A 10,123-nucleotide genomic window follows, 5' to 3' on the forward strand; every position below is an offset into this window, starting at 1 on the left:
TATATATATATATATATATATATATATATATATATATAATTTGAGTATTTGTGACATAATGTTGATAATCTCAAAACAAAAAACAAAACAAAACAGGCACTTGTGAATGCAAAATATGATTGTGGCCAAATTTTGGAGCATTTAAAAGCAGAAATGTGCAGCTTATATTTTAATAAAAGTAACCAATATTTGGCAATTCAACTTAACTTGCAGTAAACCCAGAATATTTCTTTAAATAGCAATAATAAATATGGACAAACCATAAAACATATTGTTTAGTGTGGTGCACTGTTTGGAGACAATGTAGACACTTACAAATTGCCCAATTTACTATCTAGTCTATGTCACATGGATATTTTAGCAAATTGTTGGCCAGTGCAATTTATGACAATAGTAATACACTGTAGTGCTTGATTTTAGCTACATTCTTGATATTGTACCTCTTGATGTTCATTATAAAATATTAGTTGATAAATATGACAAATTAAATAATAAAACAGGCTACTTTATAAATTCATTAGATGACCTGTCCAACAGATTTTTTGACAAAACATCAACTACTCAGTGACAGTGACCTCAATCCATCCACCATCATTCCAGCCAGATGCTGATGTTAAAAGACATCATTTGATAGAAACTAATCTTGATAGGCAATGTAGATCAGCCTGATATTAATATTGCCACATGTGTCCCAGGTAAAATAGGTTTTATTTGCACAAGGCTTTTTACTGAAGTCATGCATTATTCCATGCTTTATTTTTTTCTTTATCTCATGATCGAAAATTTTAGATAAACAAATTCGGTCCCACTTTATATTAAGTGGCCTTAACTACTTACATCAAGAAATAAGTACAATGTACCTCTGTGCAAGACTACGCTCTGATTTCCGCACTCTCGCAGCCTTGAGTGGTTGGAACGAGCGCTCCCTGTTGACAACTTATCGCCAAGGACTAGAGCCCTCTCTGCGGTTGCGTCTAGTCTAGTTCCATCTTGTTTTTGTTTCACCATGGGGCTCGAGCGTTTCGTCCAACTCTCCATCCGGGTGGCTCTATGGCTGTATGGAGGGTATTCAAAATTCACCCATTCCGCGCCGCCAACCAGAGTTTCCCAGCCCTCCAGAACCACAGTACGAGCCCATGCAAGTTGATAATACCCGGTTATCCTCGGACGAACGTCAACGTCGGCTGACCCAGGGATTGTGTCTCTACTGCGGCCAGGGCAGACATGTAATACGGATATGTCCCATCCGTCCCCCACGACCAGTGGTGAGTGTGGTTTCCTCTTCCTCAGCTAATGTACATCCTCTGACTACAACTGTGCAGCTCACTACCCCTCACAATTGTGTTTCAGTTCATGCCCTCCTCGACTCTGGGTCAGCCGGCAACTTCATCTCCGCCGACCTATGCAATCAACTCCAGCTCAAGAAAAGACTCAACGACATCCCGTATAAAATCCAGTCAATAACTGGAAGTCCCCTCGGCCGAGGACAAGTTCGACACTGCGCGGGCCCCATCCAGCTGCGTGTGGGCCAGTTACATGTGGAAAACATTTGTCTGTTGGTTCTGGAGGAATCCACCACTGGGATAGTCCTAGGGCGCCCTTGACTCGTTTCCCACAATCCTTCCATCTTGTTTTCCTGGATGTTTTCCTCACCTCCCAAGACCCATCTCATCAGTTCCAAGGATCCCAGTCAAATCCACTTCCATAGAGAGCCCCCTAGAAAGCCATTCCATCGACATTCCAAAGGACTATGCCCACTTCAGTGACGTTTTCTGCCTGAAACGAGCCTCCCAATTACCATTGATCTCCTACCCGATGAACCAGTACCCAGAGGTAAAATATACTCCCTTTCCATCCCCGAACAGAAGGCCATGGAGGAGTACATCGAGGAGGCAATACAGCAAGATTACATCCGTCCATCCACCTTCCCTGCTGCTTCTAGCTTTTTCTTCTTGGCCAAGAAGGACGGAGGCTTGCGGCCTTGCATAGATTACCGGGCTCTAAACAAGATCACTGTCAAATACCGGTACCCACTTCCCCTCGTCTCATCTGCACTGGAACAGCTACGTGGAGCCAGGATTTTCACCAAGCTGGACCTCAGGAGTGCATATAACCTCATTCGGATACATGAGGGGGACGAGTGGAAAACTGCCTTTGTGACACCTACTGGCCATTATGAATATCTCGTCATGCCGTATGGATTGGTCAATGTCCCCTCCGTATTCCAAGGTTATATGAATGAGGTATTCCGGGAGTACCTACATCGCTTCGTACTGGTCTACATCGACGACATTCTGGTGTACTCTGAGAATGAGGCTGAACATCGCCTGCACGTCTCTGAGGTCCTCCAACGGCTCAGAGAACATCAGCTGTTTCTCAAAGCTGAGAAGTGCACTTTCCACTACTGGCCATTATGAATATCTTGTCATGCCATATGGATTGGTCAATGCCCCCTCTGTATTCCAAGGTTATATGAATGAGGTATTCCGGGAGTACCTACATCGCTTCGTACTGGTCTACATCGACGACATTCTGGTGTACTCTGAGAATGAGGCTGAACATCGCCTGCACGTCTCTGAGGTCCTCCAACGGCTCAGAGAACATCAGCTGTTTCTCAAAGCTGAGAAGTGCACTTTCCACCAGGCTTCAATCCAGTTCCTCGGGTATCAGATCAGCTCCCAAGGTATCAAGATGGATGAGGGGAAGGTTGGAGCCATCAAGACCTGGCCCAAACCCACTACAATCAAAGAACTCCTAGATTCCTAGGTTTTTCAAATTTCTACCGGCGTTTCATTCACAACTACAGCTCTATTACAGCCCCTTTGACCAACCTCCTGAAAGGCAAGCCCAAGTCTCTGTCCTGGTCGACCGAAGCTACTTCAGCTATGACAACTCTCCAACAGGCCTTTTACGTCGGCCCCACTCCTGGTCCATCCAGACCCTCAGAAGCCCTTCATAGTCGAAGTGGATGCCTCAACATCTGGAGTTGGAGCCATCCTGTCGAAGCAGCAGGGGAGCCCCCCTCGGCTTTATCCATGTGCCTTCTTCTCCCGGAAATTATCCTCGGCGGAGCAAAACTATGATATTGGGAATAGAGAACTTCTGGCCACCAAGCTCGCCCTTGAAGAGTGGAGACACTGGCTGGAGGGGGCCCTCCATCCGTTTGTAGTATACACAGACCACAGAAACCTTGAGTATCTCCGGGAGGCCAAAAGACTAAATCCCAGACAAGCCAAGTGGGCCCTCTTCTTTACCCGATTCCATTTCACCATCTCATATCGTCCGGGGACAAAAAACACTAAAGCAGATGCTCTCTCAATACTCCACGCTCCGGATGATCTGTCAGAAAACCCTGAACCAATCCTCCCATCCAGTCTGATTGTCAGCCCGATTCAGTGGACCCTGGACGAGGACATCGCGGCTGCCAGTGTCTCCGATCCTGCTCTGCCGGGGTGCCCCCGACCCACACCTATGTCCCTCACAGCCAAAGGACCCGATTAATCCATACACGCATACTTCCCTGGGTACTGGTCATCCTGGGACCAATCAAACCTTCTCACTGCTACAAGATCGCTTTTGGTGGCCGGAAATGGCAGACAACATCAGAAGGTACGTGAGAGGATGCCAGGAATGCGCCATGGCCAAAACACCCCGCCATTTACCATCTGGAAAGATCCTTCCTCTCCCCATTCCTCGGCGTCCATGGTCACACCTAGGAGTCGATTTCATCACAGACTTACCCTGCATCAGATGGTAATACTTGCATCCTCGTCATGCCGTATGGATTGGTCAATGTCCCCTCCGTATTCCAAGGTTATATGAATGAGGTATTCCGGAAGTACCTACATCACTTCGTGCTGGTCTACATTGACGACATCCTGGTGTACTCCTGGAATGAGGCTGAACATCGCCTGCACATCTCTGAGGTCCTCCAACGGCTCCGGGAACATCAGCTGTTTCTCAAAGCTGAGAAGTGCACTTTTCACCAGGCTTCAATAAAGTTTCTCGGGTATCAGATCAGCTCCCAAGGTATCAAGATGGATGAGGGGAAGGTTGGAGCCATCAAGACCTGGCCCAAACCCACTACAATCAAAGAACTCCTAGATTCCTAGGTTTTTCAAATTTCTACCGGCGTTTCATTCACAACTACAGCTCTATTACAGCCCCTTTGACCAACCTCCTGAAAGGCAAGCCCAAGTCTCTGTCCTGGTCGACCGAAGCTACTTCAGCTATGACAACTCTCCAACAGGCCTTTTACGTCGGCCCCACTCCTGGTCCATCCAGACCCTCAGAAGCCCTTCATAGTCGAAGTGGATGCCTCAACATCTGGAGTTGGAGCCATCCTGTCGAAGCAGCAGGGGAGCCCCCCTCGGCTTTATCCATGTGCCTTCTTCTCCCGGAAATTATCCTCGGCGGAGCAAAACTATGATATTGGGAATAGAGAACTTCTGGCCACCAAGCTCGCCCTTGAAGAGTGGAGACACTGGCTGGAGGGGGCCCTCCATCCGTTTGTAGTATACACAGACCACAGAAACCTTGAGTATCTCCGGGAGGCCAAAAGACTAAATCCCAGACAAGCCAAGTGGGCCCTCTTCTTTACCCGATTCCATTTCACCATCTCATATCGTCCGGGGACAAAAAACACTAAAGCAGATGCTCTCTCAATACTCCACGCTCCGGATGATCTGTCAGAAAACCCTGAACCAATCCTCCCATCCAGTCTGATTGTCAGCCCGATTCAGTGGACCCTGGACGAGGACATCGCGGCTGCCAGTGTCTCCGATCCTGCTCTGCCGGGGTGCCCCCGACCCACACCTATGTCCCTCACAGCCAAAGGACCCGATTAATCCATACACGCATACTTCCCTGGGTACTGGTCATCCTGGGACCAATCAAACCTTCTCACTGCTACAAGATCGCTTTTGGTGGCCGGAAATGGCAGACAACATCAGAAGGTACGTGAGAGGATGCCAGGAATGCGCCATGGCCAAAACCCCCCGCCATTTACCATCTGGAAAGATCCTTCCTCTCCCCATTCCTCGGCATCCATGGTCACACCTAGGAGTCGATTTCATCACAGACTTACCCTGCATCAGATGGTAATACTTGCATCCTTGTCGCCGTGGATAGATTCTCCAAGGCCTGCCGGCTGGTACCCCTGAAAGGACTCCCAACTGCCATGGAGACTGCGGAGGTACTTTTTAACCATGTCTTTCGAAACTTTGGCATCCCAGAAGACATAGTATCAGATAGAGGTCCCCAATTTATCTCATGAGTTTGGAGATCTTTCCTCTCGCTCCTAGGTGTGACAGTAAGCCTATCTTCTGGATTCCACCCCCAGAGCAATGGTCAAACAGAAAGGAAGATCCAGGAGAAAGGGCGCTACCTCCGTACCTTCTGCCACAACCACCAGAACTCCTGGAACCGATTCATCGCCTGGGCTGAGTACGCACAGAACTCTCTTTGTCAGCCCTCTATGGATCTCACCCCCTTCCAGTGCGTACTTTGCTATCAGCCACCTCTGTTACCTTGGTCTGGGGAAACTGCAGATGTTCCATCAGTCACGCATTGGTTCCAGGAGAGTGAGAGGGTCTGGGACTCAGCACACCAACATCTCCAGCGTGCAGTACGACATCACAAACATCATGCCTCCACTCCCATATTCCTTCCAGGACAGAAGGTGTGGCTCTCCACCCGAGACATCCGCCTCGGGCTTCCCTGCAGAAAACCGAGTCCCAGATTCATTGGTCCCTTCCCCATCATCCGCCAAATCAATCCGGTCACGTATGAACTCCAGCTCCCTTCACAATACAGAATTCACCCCACATTCCATGTCTCTCTGCTCAAACCCTATCACTCACCTGTTTCTCCTGTCTCCAGAGCCTGGTCCCGTAGACGAACCCCCTCTTCCGATGGTGCTGGAGGATGGAACAGTCTACTCAGTGAAGGAGATCCTGAGTTCCAGACGTCGTAGGGGTTGATTGGAATATCTGGTCGATTGGGAAGGATATGGCCCCGAAGAAAGATCATGGATCCCAAGAGATGATATACCCTATCCCAATCTCCTGACAGAATTCCACGCTTCCCATCCCCAAGATCCAGCGCCACGTGGTCGAGGTTGTCTCCCACGACATCAGGGTTTTCGGCCCTCAGGAGCGGGCCGTGGAGAGGGGGGTTCTGTCACGGAAACACCAGGGTCTTCCAGTCATCAGCGATCCCAATCACCGGAGTTCTGATCACTCGCACCTGACCGTCATTCACTAATCACCAGCACCACAGTATAAGAGCACACAGTTCACACAAACGCATTGTCTGGTCTCCATTGTGGAAAAGGACTCATCGCTCATGCCAAGCTACTTACCTGAACTCTTGTTCCAAGTCTCCCTATCTCCTTCGTCTTCTGTATCCTTGCTCAACTCAGTAAAGACTCCTTATCTGCCGTATCCTACCTGCTTCTGCTATTTATCCACATCTGAGCAATAAACCTGTCTGTTTAATTCTAACCTGTCTGTGTCTTGAGTCTGACCACACGTTACAATTGTGTTCATATTGTATTGCAAAACACTTTTTGCTACTATTGAGGTGGGAAACGGGTAAGGTTAGGGACAGGTTTAGTGGTATGGGTAGGTTGAAGGGTGGGTTAAGGTGTAAGGACTGGGTCAACAGTGTACTGTATCTATAAATGTAATTACATGCAGGTATTTAAAAAAATATAATATAAACAAAAACGTGTACAATAAGTATCAAATGATCACTTTAAATGTAAGTACATAATAGTTAACGCCACCTAATATAAAGTGGGACCTTTCGATGTGATATCAGCATTAAAGGTGTTTTCTTGTGATCATGACTTAATTTGTGTACTCAACACTGTTTTTATTGTTCTGCAGGCCGCAAAAGCTTATCACAATTCTTCAGCATCATAGATGAACGAATTTGTTTTTACTTTGATTAGAGATGTACTCCAGCTGAAACAGCTCTATGTCTGTCAGTGATTGACAACTTCCCCATTAGTGTCAGACACTTGAGAAAAAGCCTGTCAGATCTATCGTCAAAGACAATATAGTGACCCTGAACGTGTAATCTGTTTTTTTTGCCCACCAACTTGAGGGACCGGGATGTCTTCATCTCTACACCGGGCAATTATTCAATTTATGATGCCAATGGCAGGGATGCCAATGCGCATGTGACACTAGTCCCATTCACAAAGCACACGATTTTCTTGCAATAAAATTATCTTGTTAGAAAACAGTGTTTTGTTGTTCTGTAACTTCTATCAAAAGCTAAACATAGCTGACTTGTCAGCTTCCTGTATATTTGACATTTTCAGAAGAAAAATTTAAATGGTGCTTGCTTGTGTAAACTAAATTTTAGCATATTGCTATGCAGTTGCTAAGGTGTTTTGGGTAGTTGCTTACTGCCAAAAGAGCCCAGACATGTCTATGTTAATCTGGTTTAATTTGTATTAAATGCAATTAGCTGAACTTTTTCTAGGTACATCTTCATGTGATTTCATAACTTCTATTAACCACTGATTTCTAGTTGTGTCCTCTTTTGGAAGGCCAAACAAAGTAGTTTCACTTTCACAATGAAACACACAGCGCCACACATGGCAGGCTTGAGTGAGCAGCGGCCGGCGGGCTACCACATGTGTAACCACATGTGACGACCCCGGGCTGGACTCCGTTTCGTCCACGGTGAAAGCCAATCCGGCGATTCACAGCGCGAAGTTGATGTATTTCCTCAGCGACCAGCACGAATCAGCTCTAGGCATGATGAAGCGGATATGCCTAGTTGGTAAATATGGTTACCACAAGCATATATTTGCATATAGTTATAGGTAATTAAAGGGATCATATGATGCAATTTCAAATATTCCTTTATTTTTGGAGTGTTACAAGCTGCTCGTGCATAGATAAGATCCCTAAAGTTGCAAAGACTAAAGTCTCAAACCCAAAGAGATATTCTTTATAAAAGTTATACTTGTCCACACCCTCCTAAATCGGCTCGTTTAAACATGCCTCCACATGTCTACGTCACTGTGTGGTAAGATTTGCATAACACCGCCCAAATGTTCACGCAAAGAAAGAAGGCGTAACTTTTATTCTCGCTGTAGTATTGTTGTTGCCGCCGCCGCCATGTCGTGGAGATGCTGTGTGTTTCGTTGTGAAAGCGAAACTATTTTGTTTGGCCTTCCAATAGAGGACGATATCCGCTTCGCAGTGGTTAACTTGTATTTACAACACTGTTCCAGAACAGTTCAACCCAAATATTCAGATGTGTGAAGCACATTTTATGGAGGACTGTTTCCTGAACCTGCAGAGTAGCCTACAATGCGTCTGTGCACAAAGGCTGTTTCTATAAAGTGGGGCAGTTCCAACTTTGCAAGGACAGTCTGGCGCTTCTGACTCACAGCCTGTAAGTAAGTTTTTTATATTTAAAGAATTTGCCACTGATGATTCAAAAGCGAGTTTTGAGCAGTGCAGAGTAGTGCTTGTTGTTTGTCGTTTCTCCGATCACAAATGCAGACATGGTTTTATGTTTACGAGGCGTGATATGCAACGCAACGTGTAAAAAGACAGTATAAATCATTATAATCCGTAATTATGTCCCCACTGGATGCAACAAATGCCTCGTTTGTAAAACATTTAATTTGACATTACATTTTCAAATGTGTATTAAAGTGTTTTAAGAAACACTCTTTAAGTACACTTAAAGCTATGCTTTGTAACTTTTGGCCCATTAGCAGTTGAGGCATAAAAATATGGCGGAGGAACATTGTTTTGGTTATTATGGTTATTATGGCTTAATAACAGTCGATTTCTTTACAGTCGATCGCCTTATCAGTGCGAATCTCACTAACAATATCAATACTCCCCCAATAATGAAAAAGACAGATTTATATATATATATAAAAAATCTTATAAGCAGGTGAGTAGCTAATACACTGCTGTTGTTTTGACTTGTTTTAAAATAACATTACAAAGGTTTGGCTACACTGACATTAGATTTAATGATTGCTAATCATATCATAAAGTAAAACAGAATAGAATATAACTTGCCAAAGCTATTTATAGGCAGACCAAAAGCACTAACTGGTTTAGAAATTGACATTCCTATCAACATGAACTGTTTTTTGAACCTAGTCAATGCACAGCATATCTGATGCTATGCAAACTATGTTTATTTGTGTTTTATTACAGGCGCTCTTGCGTTCATTTTGCTTGTTTATTTTTAGTTAATAATATAGTTGTAGCCTGACGTTTTTTCTTCAGTTACAGATATGACATAAACAAATGATTCCTGAGAAAACCATCCCAACAGCTCAAAAATCTAAATATTATTATAGGCTTACCATAGTGAAAAACATGGTTTGGAAGATGGTTTCATGATGTACTTGCTCATTATTTATGGGATTACATTTGTGTCAATTAAAATGAATGTAATTTTTCAAGAAACTTAAGAAAATATAAATTGAAACTGAATAAAATGTCTTTGAAACTGAATTTTTTTTAATGCAGGCAAAATTTTTGACATCGTTTTTAATACACTGCATGTTTTCTCTTCTTTCATTCGCTGATTTGTACTTACAAATGTGCTTCCGGAGTTTTCATTTACGCTTCTAAAGTTTTCGTTTTAAGCTTCTGAAGTTTTCGGTTACATTTCTGAAGTTTTTTTTTTAATGCAGGCAAAATTTTTGACATCGTTTTTAATACACTGCATGTTTTCTCTTCTTTCATTCGCTGATTTGTACTTACAAATGTGCTTCCGGAGTTTTCATTTACGCTTCTAAAGTTTTCGTTTTAAGCTTCTGAAGTTTTCGGTTACATTTCTGAAGTTCCCCTTCGGGAACTCGAGCTGCGTCGGAAAACGCTAGGGGAACGCCTTCAGCGATACCAAGCTCTGAATCATATGTGTAATCAGTCGAACGATGGGCGAGACGTGCGCGGCGGGTGACGTCATGACCAGGAAGCTTTAAAAGCACGTGAGGTGCCGCCGGCGCTAGCTTTCTGTCATTCAGCGAAGCTCTCTGTGTGTGTCGGTCACGATTTATGTTCTGTGAGTCTTATTTATTGTTGTCTGTCCAAAAAAGTGCACAAGCATCCAAAATAAGCTCCAGCAA

At 44.7% G+C, this 10,123-nt stretch overlaps 1 protein-coding gene across 1 annotated transcript in view; it reads right to left on the minus strand.

Moving 5' to 3' along the window:
- The window catches only part of zbtb20 (zinc finger and BTB domain containing 20), an 87,077-nt gene that overhangs the window by 43,374 nt on the left and 33,580 nt on the right, over positions 1–10,123 (minus strand). The window lies entirely within an intron of this gene.

The sequence above is a fragment of the Sinocyclocheilus grahami genome, unplaced genomic scaffold (assembly GCF_001515645.1).
Source record: "Sinocyclocheilus grahami isolate Dianchi unplaced genomic scaffold, SAMN03320097.WGS_v1.1 scaffold720.1, whole genome shotgun sequence".
NCBI classification, from domain to species: domain Eukaryota; kingdom Metazoa; phylum Chordata; class Actinopteri; order Cypriniformes; family Cyprinidae; genus Sinocyclocheilus; species Sinocyclocheilus grahami.